Genomic DNA, 11,609 nt, shown 5'->3' with positions numbered 1-11,609 from the left:
TGTCGCGGGCGCTAGGCCTACCCACACAAGTGAGGTATCATTTTTATCGGGAGACTTGGGGGAACGCTGGGTGGAAGGAAATTTGTGGCTTCTCTCAGATTCCAGAACTTTCTGCCACAGAAATGTGAGGAACATGTGTTTTTTTTGCCAAATTCTGAGGTTTGCAAAGGATTCTGGGTAACAGAACCTGGTCCGAGCCCCGCAAGTCACCCCTCTTGAATTCTCCTAGGGCTCTAGTTTTCAGAAATGCACAGGTTTGGTAGGTTTCCCTAGGTGCCGGCTGAGCTAGAGGCCAAAATCTACAGGTAGGCACTTCGCAAAAAACACCTCTGTTTGATTCCAAAATTTTGGATGTGTCCACGTTGCGCTTTGGGGTGTTTCCTGTCGCGGGCGCTATGCCTACCCACACAAGTGAGGTATCATTTTTATCAGGAGACTTGGGGGAACGCTGGGTGGAAGGAAATTTGTGGCTCCTCTCAGATTCCAGAACTTTCTGCCACAGAAATGTGAGGAACATGTGTTTTTTTAGCCAAATTCTGATGTTTGCAAAGGATTCTGGGTAACAGAACCTGGTCCGAGCCCCGCAAGTCACCCCTCTTGGATTCTCCTAGGTCTCTAATTTTCAGAAATGCACAGGTTTGGTAGGTTTCCCTAGGTGCCGGCTGAGCTAGAGGCCAAAATCTACAGGTAGGCACTTCGCAAAAAACACCTCTGTTTTCTTCCAAAATATAGGATGTGTCCACGTTGCGCTTTGGGGCGTTTCCTGTCGCGGGCGCTAGGCCTACCCACACAAGTGAGGTATCATTTTTATCAGGAGACTTGGGGGAACGCTGGGTGGAAGGAAATTTGTGGCTCCTCTCAGATTCCAGAACTTTCTGCCACAGAAATGTGAGGAACATGTGTTTTTTTAGCCAAATTTTGAGGTTTGCAAAGGATTCTGGGTAACAGAACCTGGTCCGAGCCCCGCAAGTCACCCCTCCTTGGATTCCCCTAGGTCTCTAGTTTTCAGAAATGCACAGGTTTGGTAGATTTCCCTAGGTGCCGGCTGAGCTAGAGGCCAAAATCTACAGGTAGGCACTTCGCAAAAAACACCTCTGTTTTCTTCCAAAATTTTGGATGTGTCCACGGTGCGCTTTGGGGCGTTTCCTGTCGCGGGCGCTAGGCCTACCCACACAAGTGAGGTATCATTTTTATCAGGAGACTTGGGGGAACGCTGGGTGGAAGGAAATTTGTGGCTCCTCTCAGATTCCAGAACTTTCTGCCACAGAAATTTGAGGAACATGTGTTTTTTTAGCCAAATTCTGAGGTTTGCAAAGGATTCTGGGTAACAGAACCTGGTCCGAGCCCCGCAAGTCACCCCTCTTGGATTCTCCTAGGTCTCTAGTTTTCAGAAATGCACAGGTTTGGTAGGTTTCCCTAGGTGCCGGCTGAGCTACAGGCCAAAATCTACAGGTAGGCACTTCACAAAAAACACCTCTGTTTTCTTCCAAAGTTTTGGATGTGTCCACGGCGCGCTTTGGGGCGTTTCCTGTCGCGGGCGCTAGGCCTACCCACACAAGTGAGGTATCATTTTTATCGGGAGACTTGGGGGAACGCTGGGTGGAAGGAAATTTGTGGCTCCTCTCAGATTCCAGAACTTTCTGCCACAGAAATGTGAGGAACATGTGTTTTTTTAGCCCAATTTTGAGGTTTGCAAAGGATTCTGGGTAACAGAACCTGGTCCGAGCCCCTCAAGTCACCCCTCCTTGGATTCCCCTAGGTCTCTAGTTTTCAGAAATGCACAGGTTTGGTAGGTTTCCCTAGGTGCCGGCTGAGCTAGAGGCCAAAATCTACAGGTAGGCACTTCGCAAAAAACACCTCTGTTTTCTTCCAAAAATTTGGATGTGTCCACATTGCGCTTTGGGGCATTTCCTGTCGCGGGCGTTAGGCCTACCCACACAAGTGAGGTATCATTTTTATCGGGAGACTTGGGGGAACGCTGGGTGGAAGGAAATTTGTGGCTCCCCTCAGATTCCAGAACTTTCTGCCACAGAAATGTGAGGAACATGTGTTTTTTTAGCCAAATTTCGAGGTTTGCAAAGGATTCTGGGTAACAGAACCTGGTCCGAGCCCCGCAAGTCACCCCTCTTGGATTCTCCTAGGTCTCTAGTTTTCAGAAATGCAAAGGTTTGGTAGGTTTCCCTAGGTGCCGGCTGAGCTAGAGGCCAAAATCTACAGGTAGGCACTTCGCAAAAAACACCTCTGTTTTCTTCCAAAATTTTGGATGTGTCCACGTTGCGCTTTGGGGTGTTTCCTGTCGCGGGCGCTAGGCCTACCCACACAAGTGAGGTATCATTTTTATCGGGAGACTTGGGGGAACGCTGGGTGGAAGGAAATTTGTGGCTCCTCTCAGATTCCAGAACTTTCTGCCACAGAAATGTGAGGAACATGTGTTTTGTTAGCCAAATTTTGAGGTTTGCAAAGGATTCTGGGTAACAGAACCTGGTCCGAGCCCCACAAGTCACCCCTCCTTGGATTCCCCTCGGTCTCTAGTTTTCAGAAATACACAGGTTTGGTAGGTTTTACTAGGTGCCGGCTGAGCTAGAGGCCAAAATCTACAGGTAGGCACTTCACAAAAAACACCTCTGTTTTCTTCCAAAGTTTTGGATGTGTCCACGGCGCGTTTTGGGGCGTTTCCTGTCGCGGGCGCTAGGCCTACCCACACAAGTGAGGTATAATTTTTATCAGGAGACTTGGGGGAACGCTGGGTGGAAGGAAATTTGTGGCTCCTCTCAGATTCCAGAACTTTCTGCCACAGAAATGTGAGGAACTTGTGTTTTGTTAGCCAAATTTTGAGGTTTGCAAAGGATTCTGGGTAACAGAACCTGGTCCGAGCCCCACAAGTCACCCCTCCTTGGATTCCCCTCGGTCTCTAGTTTTCAGAAATACACAGGTTTGTTAGGTTTTACTAGGTGCCGGCTGAGCTAGAGGCCAAAATCTACAGGTAGGCACTTCACAAAAAACACCTCTGTTTTCTTCCAAAGTTTTGGATGTGTCCACGGCGCGCTTTGGGGCGTTTCCTGTCGCGGGCGCTAGGCCTACCCACACAAGTGAGGTATCATTTTTATCGGGAGACTTGGGGGAACGCTGGGTGGAAGGAAATTTGTGGCTCCTCTCAGATTCCAGAACTTTCTGCCACAGAAATGTGAGGAACATGTGTTTTTTTAGCCAAATTTTGAGGTTTGCAAAGGATTCTGGGTAACAGAACCTGGTCCGAGCCCCGCAAGTCACCCCTCCTTGGATTCCCCTAGGTCTCTAGTTTTCAGAAATGCACAGGTTTGGTAGGTTTCCCTAGGTGCCGGCTGAGCTAGAGGCCAAAATCTACAGGTAGGCACTTCGCAAAAAACACCTCTGTTTTCTTCCAAAAATTTGGATGTGTCCACATTGCGCTTTGGGGCATTTCCTGTCGCGGGCGTTAGGCCTACCCACACAAGTGAGGTATCATTTTTATCGGGAGACTTGGGGGAACGCTGGGTGGAAGGAAATTTGTGGCTCCCCTCAGATTCCAGAACTTTCTGCCACAGAAATGTGAGGAACATGTGTTTTTTTAGCCAAATTTCGAGGTTTGCAAAGGATTCTGGGTAACAGAACCTGGTCCGAGCCCCGCAAGTCACCCCTCTTGGATTCTCCTAGGTCTCTAGTTTTCAGAAATGCACAGGTTTGGTAGGTTTCCCTAGGTGCCGGCTGAGCTAGAGGCCAAAATCTACAGGTAGGCACTTCGCAAAAAACACCTCTGTTTTCTTCCAAAATTTTGGATGTGTCCACGTTGCGCTTTGGGGTGTTTCCTGTCGCGGGCGCTAGGCCTACCCACACAAGTGAGGTATCATTTTTATCAGGAGACTTGGGGGAACGCTGGGTGGAAGGAAATTTGTGGCTCCTCTCAGATTCCAGAACTTTCTGCCACAGAAATGTGAGGAACATGTGTTTTGTTAGCCAAATTTTGAGGTTTGCAAAGGATTCTGGGTAACAGAACCTGGTCCGAGCCCCACAAGTCACCCCTCCTTGGATTCCCCTCGGTCTCTAGTTTTCAGAAATACACAGGTTTGGTAGGTTTTACTAGGTGCCGGCTGAGCTAGAGGCCAAAATCTACAGGTAGGCACTTCACAAAAAACACCTCTGTTTTCTTCCAAAGTTTTGGATGTGTCCACGGCGCGCTTTGGGGCGTTTCCTGTCGCGGGCGCTAGGCCTACCCACACAAGTGAGGTATCATTTTTATCGGGAGACTTGGGGGAACGCTGGGTGGAAGGAAATTTGTGGCTCCTCTCAGATTCCAGAACTTTCTGCCACAGAAATGTGAGGAACATGTGTTTTTTTAGCCAAATTTTGAGGTTTGCAAAGGATTCTGGGTAACAGAACCTGGTCCGAGCCCCGCAAGTCACCCCTCCTTGGATTCCCCTAGGTCTCTAGTTTTCAGAAATGTACAGGTTTGCTAGGTTTCCCTAGGTGCCGGCTGAGCTAGAGGCCAAAATCTACAGGTAGGCACTTCGCAAAAAACACCTCTGTTTTCTTCCAAAAATTTGGATGTGTCCACATTGCGCTTTGGGGCATTTCCTGTCGCGGGCGTTAGGCCTACCCACACAAGTGAGGTATCATTTTTATCGGGAGACTTGGGGGAACGCTGGGTGGAAGGAAATTTGTGGCTCCCCTCAGATTCCAGAACTTTCTGCCACAGAAATGTGAGGAACATGTGTTTTTTTAGCCAAATTTTGAGGTTTGCAAAGGATTCTGGGTAACAGAACCTGGTCCGAGCCCCGCAAGTCACCCCATCTTGGATTCCCCCAGGTCTCTAGTTTTCAGAAATGCACAGGTTTTGTAGATTTCCCTAGGTGCCGGCTGAGCTAGAGGCCAAAATCTAAAGGTAGGCACTTCGCAAAAAACACCTCTGTTTTCTTCCAAAAATGTGGATGTGTCCACGTTGCGCTTTGGGGCGTTTCCTGTCGCGGGCGCTAGGCCTACCCACACAAGTGAGGTATCATTTTTATCGGGAGACTTGGGGGAACGCTGGGTGGAAGGAAATTTGTGGCTCCTCTCAGATTCCAGAACTTTCTGCCACAGAAATGTGAGGAACATGTGTTTTTTTAGCCAAAATTTGAGGTTTGCAAAGGATTCTGGGTAACAGAACCTGGTCCGAGCCCCGCAAGTCACCCCTCCTTGGATTCCCCTCAGTATCTAGTTTTCAGAAATGTACAGGTTTGTTGAGTTTCCCTAGGTGCCGGATGAGCTAGAGGCCAAAATCTACAGGTAGGTACTTCGCAAAAAACACCTCTGTTTTTTTCCAAAATTTTGGATGTGTCCACGGTGCGCTTTGGGGCGTTTCCTGTCGCGGGCGCTAGGCCTACCCACACAAGTGAGGTATCATTTTTATCGGGAGACTTGGGGGAACGCTGGGTGGAAGGAAATTTGTGGCTCCTCTCAGATTCCAGAACTTTCTGCCACAGAAATGTGAGGAACATGTGTTTTTTTTGCCAAATTCTGAGGTTTGCAAAGGATTCTGGGTAACAGAACCTGGTCCGAGCCCCGCAAGTCACCCCTCTTGAATCCTCCTAGGTCTCTAGTTTTCAGAAATGCACAGGTTTGGTAGGTTTCCCTAGGTGCCGGCTGAGCTAGAGGCCAAAATCTACAGGTATGCACTTCGCAAAAAACACCTCTGTTTTCTTCCAAAATTTTGGATGTGTCCACGTTGCGCTTTGGGGTGTTTCCTGTCGCGGGCGCTAGGCCTACCCACACAAGTGAGGTATCATTTTTATCAGAAGACTTGGGGGAACGCTGGGTGGAAGGAAATGTGTGGCTCCTCTCAGATTCCAGAACTTTCTGCCACAGAAATGTGAGGAACATGTGTTTTTTTAGCTAAATTTTGAGGTTTGCAAAGGATTCTGGGTAACAGAACCTGGTCCGAGCCCCACAAGTCAACCCTCCTTGGATTCCCCTCGGTCTCTAGTTTTCAGAAATACACAGGTTTGGTAGGTTTTCCTAGGTGCCGGCTGAGCTAGAGGCCAAAATCTACAGGTATGCACTTCGCAAAAAACACCTCTGTTTTCTTCCAAAGTTTTGGATGTGTCCACAGTGCGCTTTGGGGCGTTTCCTGTCGCGGGCGCTAGGCCTACCCACACAAGTGAGGTATCATTTTTATCGGGAGACTTGGGGGAACACTGGGTGGAAGGAAATTTGTGGCTCCTCTCAGATTCCAGAACTTTCTGCCACAGAAATGTGAGGAACATGTGTTTTTTTAGCCAAATTTTGAGGTTTGCAAAGGATTCTGGGTAACAGAACCTGGTCCGAGCCCCACAAGTCACCCCTCCTTGGATTCCCCTAGGTCTCTAGTTTTCAGAAATGCACAGGTTTGGTAAGTTTCCCTAGGTGCCGGCTGAGCTAGAGGCCAAAATCTACAGGTAGGCACTTCGCAAAAAACACCTCTGTTTTCTTCCAAAAATTTGGATGTGTCCACGTTGCGCTTTGGGGCATTTCCTGTCGCGGGCGTTAGGCCTACCCACACAAGTGAGGTATCATTTTTATCGGGAGACTTGGGGGAACGCTGGGTGGAAGGAAATTTGTGGCTCCCCTCAGATTCCAGAACTTTCTGCCACAGAAATGTGAGGAACATGTGTTTTTTTAGCCAAATTTCGAGGTTTGCAAAGGATTCTGGGTAACAGAACCTGGTCCGAGCCCCGCAAGTCACCCCTCCTTGGATTCCCCTCAGTCTCTAGTTTTCAGAAATGTACAGGTTTGGTGGGTTTTCCTAGGTGCCGGCTGAGCTAGAGGCCAAAATCTACAGGTAGGCACTTCGCAAAAAACACCTGTTTTCTTCCAAACTTTTGGATGTGTCCACAGTGCGCTTTGGGGCGTTTCCTGTCGCGGGCGCTAGGCCTACCCACACAAGTGAGGTATCATTTTTATCAGGAGACTTGGGGGAACGCTGGGTGGAAGGAAATTTGTGGCTCCTCTCAGATTCCAGAACTTTCTGCCACAGAAATGTGAGGAACATGTGTTTTTTTAGCCAAATTTCGAGGTTTGCAAAGGATTCTGGGTAACAGAACCTGGTCCGAGCCCCGCAAGTCACCCCATCTTGGATTCCCCTAGGTCTCTAGTTTTCAGAAATGCACAGGTTTGGTAGGTTTCCTTAGGTGCCGGCTGAGCTAGAGGCCAAAATCTACAGGTAGGCACTTCGCAAAAAACACCTCTGTTTTCTTCCAAAATTTTGGATGTGTCCACGTTGCGCTTTGGGGTGTTTCCTGTCGCGGGCGCTAGGCGTACCCACACAAGTGAGGTATAATTTTTATCAGGAGACTTGGGGGAACGCTGGGTGGAAGGAAATTTGTGGCTCCTCTCAGATTCCAGAACTTTCTGCCACAGAAATGTGAGGAACATGTGTTTTTTTAGCCAAATTTTGAGGTTTGCAAAGGATTCTGGGTAACAGAACCTGGTCCGAGCCCCGCAAGTCACCCCTCCTTGGATTCCCCTCAGTCTCTAGTTTTCAGAAATGTACAGGTTTGGTGCGTTTTCCTAGGTGCGGGCTGAGCTAGAGGCCAAAATCTACAGGTAGGCACTTCGCAAAAAACACCTCTGTTTTCTTCCAAAATTTTGGATGTGTCCACGGTGCGCTTTGGGGCGTTTCCTGTCGCGGGCGCTAGGCCTACCCACACAAGTGAGGTATCATTTTTATCGGGAGACTTGGGGGAACGCTGGGTGGAAGGAAATTTGTGGCTCCTCTCAGATTCCAGAACTTTCTGCCACAGAAATGTGAGGAACATGTGTTTTTTTAGCCAAATTCTGATGTTTGCAAAGGATTCTGGGTAACAGAACCTGGTCCGAGCCCCGCAAGTCACCCCTCTTGGATTCTCCTAGGTCTCTAATTTTCAGAAATGCACAGGTTTGGTAGGTTTCCCTAGGTGCCGGCTGAGCTAGAGGCCAAAATCTACAGGTAGGCACTTCGCAAAAAACACCTCTGTTTTCTTCCAAAATTTTGGATGTGTCCACGGTGCGCTTTGGGGCGTTTCCTGTCGCGGGCGCTAGGCCTACCCACACAAGTGAGGTATAATTTTTATCAGGAGACTTGGGGGAATGCTGGGTGGAAGGAAATTTGTGGCTCCTCTCAGATTCCAGAACTTTCTGCCACAGAAATGTGAGGAACATGTGTTTTTTTAGCCAAATTTTGAGGTTTGCAAAGGATTCTGGGTAACAGAACCTGGTCCGAGCCCCGCAAGTCACCCCTCCTTGGATTCCCCTAGGTCTCTAGTTTTCAGAAATGCACAGGTTTGGTAGGTTTCCCTAGGTGCCGGCTGAGCTAGAGGCCAAAATCTACAGGTAGGCACTTCGCAAAAAACACCTCTGTTTTCTTCCAAAAATTTGGATGTGTCCACGTTGCGCTTTGGGGCATTTCCTGTCGCGGGCGTTAGGCCTACCCACACAAGTGAGGTATCATTTTTATCGGGAGACTTGGGGGAACGCTGGGTGGAAGGAAATTTGTGGCTCCCCTCAGATTCCAGAACTTTCTGCCACAGAAATGTGAGGAACATGTGTTTTTATAGCCAAATTTCGAGGTTTGCAAAGGATTCTGGGTAACAGAACCTGGTCCGAGCCCCGCAAGTCACCCCTCTTGAATCCTCCTAGGTCTCTAATTTTCAGAAATGCACAGGTTTGGTAGGTTTCCCTAGGTGCCGGCTGAGCTAGAGGCCAAAATCTACAGGTAGGCACTTCGCAAAAAACACCTCTGTTTTCTTCCAAAATTTTGGATGTGTCCACGTTGCGCTTTGGGGTGTTTCCTGTCGCGGGCGCTAGGCCTACCCACACAAGTGAGGTATCATTTTTATCAGGAGACTTGGGGGAACGCTGGGTGGAAGGAAATTTGTGGCTCCTCTCAGATTCCAGAACTTTCTGCCACAGAAATGTGAGGAACATGTGTTTTTTTAGCTAAATTTTGAGGTTTGCAAAGGATTCTGGGTAACAGAACCTGGTCCGAGCCCCACAAGTCACCCCTCCTTGGATTCCCCTCGGTCTCTAGTTTTCAGAAATACACAGGTTTGGTAGGTTTTCCTAGGTGCCGGCTGAGCTAGAGGCCAAAATCTACAGGTATGCACTTCGCAAAAAACACCTCTGTTTTCTTCCAAAGTTTTGGATGTGTCCACGGTGCGCTTTGGGGCGTTTCCTGTCGCGGGCGCTAGGCCTACCCACACAAGTGAGGTATCATTTTTATCGGGAGACTTGGGGGAACACTGGGTGGAAGGAAATTTGTGGCTCCTCTCAGATTCCAGAACTTTCTGCCACAGAAATGTGAGGAACATGTGTTTTTTTAGCCAAATTTTGAGGTTTGCAAAGGATTCTGGGTAACAGAACCTGGTCCGAGCCCCACAAGTCACCCCTCCTTGGATTCCCCTAGGTCTCTAGTTTTCAGAAATGCACAGGTTTGGTAAGTTTCCCTAGGTGCCGGCTGAGCTAGAGGCCAAAATCTACAGGTATGCACTTCGCAAAAAACACCTCTGTTTTCTTCCAAAGTTTTGGATGTGTCCACGGTGCGCTTTGGGGCGTTTCCTGTCGTGGGCGCTAGGCCTACCCACACAAGTGAGGTATCATTTTTATCGGGAGACTTGGGGGAACTCTGGGTGGAAGGAAATTTGTGGCTCCTCTCAGATTCCAGAACTTTCTGCCACAGAAATGTGAGGAACATGTGTTTTTTTAGCCAAATTTGGAGGTTTGCAAAGGATTCTGGGTAACAGAACCTGGTCAGAGCCCCACAAGTCACCCCATCTTGGATTCCCCTAGGTCTCTAGTTTTCAGAAATGCACAGGTTTGGTAGGTTTCCCTAGGTGCCGGCTGAGCTAGAGGCCAAAATCTACAGGTAGGCACTTCGCAAAAAACACCTCTGTTTTCTTCCAAAAATTTGGATGTGTCCACATTGCGCTTTGGGGCATTTCCTGTTGCGGGCGTTAGGCCTACCCACACAAGTGAGGTATCATTTTTATCGGGAGACTTGGGGGAACGCTGGGTGGAAGGAAATTTGTGGCTCCCCTCAGATTCCAGAACTTTCTGCCACAGAAATGTGAGGAACATGTGTTTTTTTAGCCAAATTTCGAGGTTTGCAAAGGATTCTGGGTAACAGAACCTGGTCCGAGCCCCGCAAGTCACCCCATCTTGGATTCCCCCAGGTCTCTAGTTTTCAGAAATGCACAGGTTTGGTAGGTTTCCCTAGGTGCTGGCTGAGCTAGAGGCCAAAATCTACAGGTAGGCACTTCGCAAAAAACACCTCTGTTTTCTTCCAAAAATGTGGATGTGTCCACGTTGCGCTTTGGGGCGTTTCCTGTCGCGGGCGCTAGGCCTACCCACACAAGTGAGGTATCATTTTTATCGGGAGACTTGGGGGAACGCTGGGTGGAAGGAAATTTGTGGCTCCTCTCAGATTCCAGAACTTTCTGCCACAGAAATGTGAGGAACATGTGTTTTTTTAGCCAAACTTTGAGGTTTGCAAAGGATTCTGGGTAACAGAACCTGGTCCGAGCCCCGCAAGTCACCCCTCCTTGGATTCCCCTCAGTCTCTAGTTTTCAGAAATGTACAGGTTTGTTGGGTCTTCCTAGGTGACGGCTGAGCTAGAGGCCAAAATCTACAGGTAGGTACTTCGCAAAAAACACCTCTGTTTTATTTCCAAAATTTTGGATGTGTCCACGGTGCGCTTTGGGGCGTTTCCTGTCGCGGGCGCTAGGCCTACCCACACAAGTGAGGTATCATTTTTATCGGGAGACTTGGGGGAACGCTGGGTGGAAGGAAATTTGTGGCTCCTCTCAGATTCCAGAACTTTCTGCCACAGAAATGTGAGGAACATGTGTTTTTTTTTGCCAAATTCTGAGGTTTGCAAAGGATTCTGGGTAACAGAACCTGGTCCGAGCCCCGCAAGTCACCCCTCTTGAATTCTCCTAGGTCTCTAGTTTTCAGAAATGCACAGGTTTGGTAGGTTTCCCTAGGTGCCGGCTGAGCTAGAGGCCAAAATCTACAGGTAGGCACTTCGCAAAAAACACCTCTGTTTTCTTCCAAAATTTTGGATGTGTCCACGTTGCGCTTTGGGGTGTTTCCTGTCGCGGGCGCTAGGCCTACCCACACAAGTGAGGTATCATTTTTATCAGGAGACTTGGGGGAACGCTGGGTGGAAGGAAATTTGTGGCTCCTCTCAGATTCCAGAACTTTCTGCCACAGAAATGTGAGGAACATGTGTTTTTTTAGCTAAATTTTGAGGTTTGCAAAGGATTCTGGGTAACAGAACCTGGTCCGAGCCCCACAAGTCACCCCTCCTTGGATTCCCCTCGGTCTCTAGTTTTCAGAAATACACAGGTTTGGTAGGTTTTCCTAGGTGCCGGCTGAGCTAGAGGCCAAAATCTACAGGTATGCACTTCGCAAAAAACACCTCTGTTTTCTTCCAAAGTTTTGGATGTGTCCACGGTGCGCTTTGGGGCGTTTCCTGTCGCGGGCGCTAGGCCTACCCACACAAGTGAGGTATCATTTTTATCGGGAGACTTGGGGGAACACTGGGTGGAAGGAAATTTGTGGCTCCTCTCAGATTCCAGAACTTTCTGCCACAGAAATGTGA

Source organism: Pleurodeles waltl, unplaced genomic scaffold (assembly GCF_031143425.1).
Source record: "Pleurodeles waltl isolate 20211129_DDA unplaced genomic scaffold, aPleWal1.hap1.20221129 scaffold_74, whole genome shotgun sequence".
In the NCBI taxonomy this organism is placed as follows: domain Eukaryota; kingdom Metazoa; phylum Chordata; class Amphibia; order Caudata; family Salamandridae; genus Pleurodeles; species Pleurodeles waltl.
The sequence above is the reverse complement of the archived record's forward strand: the minus strand, read 5'-3'. Positions refer to the sequence as shown.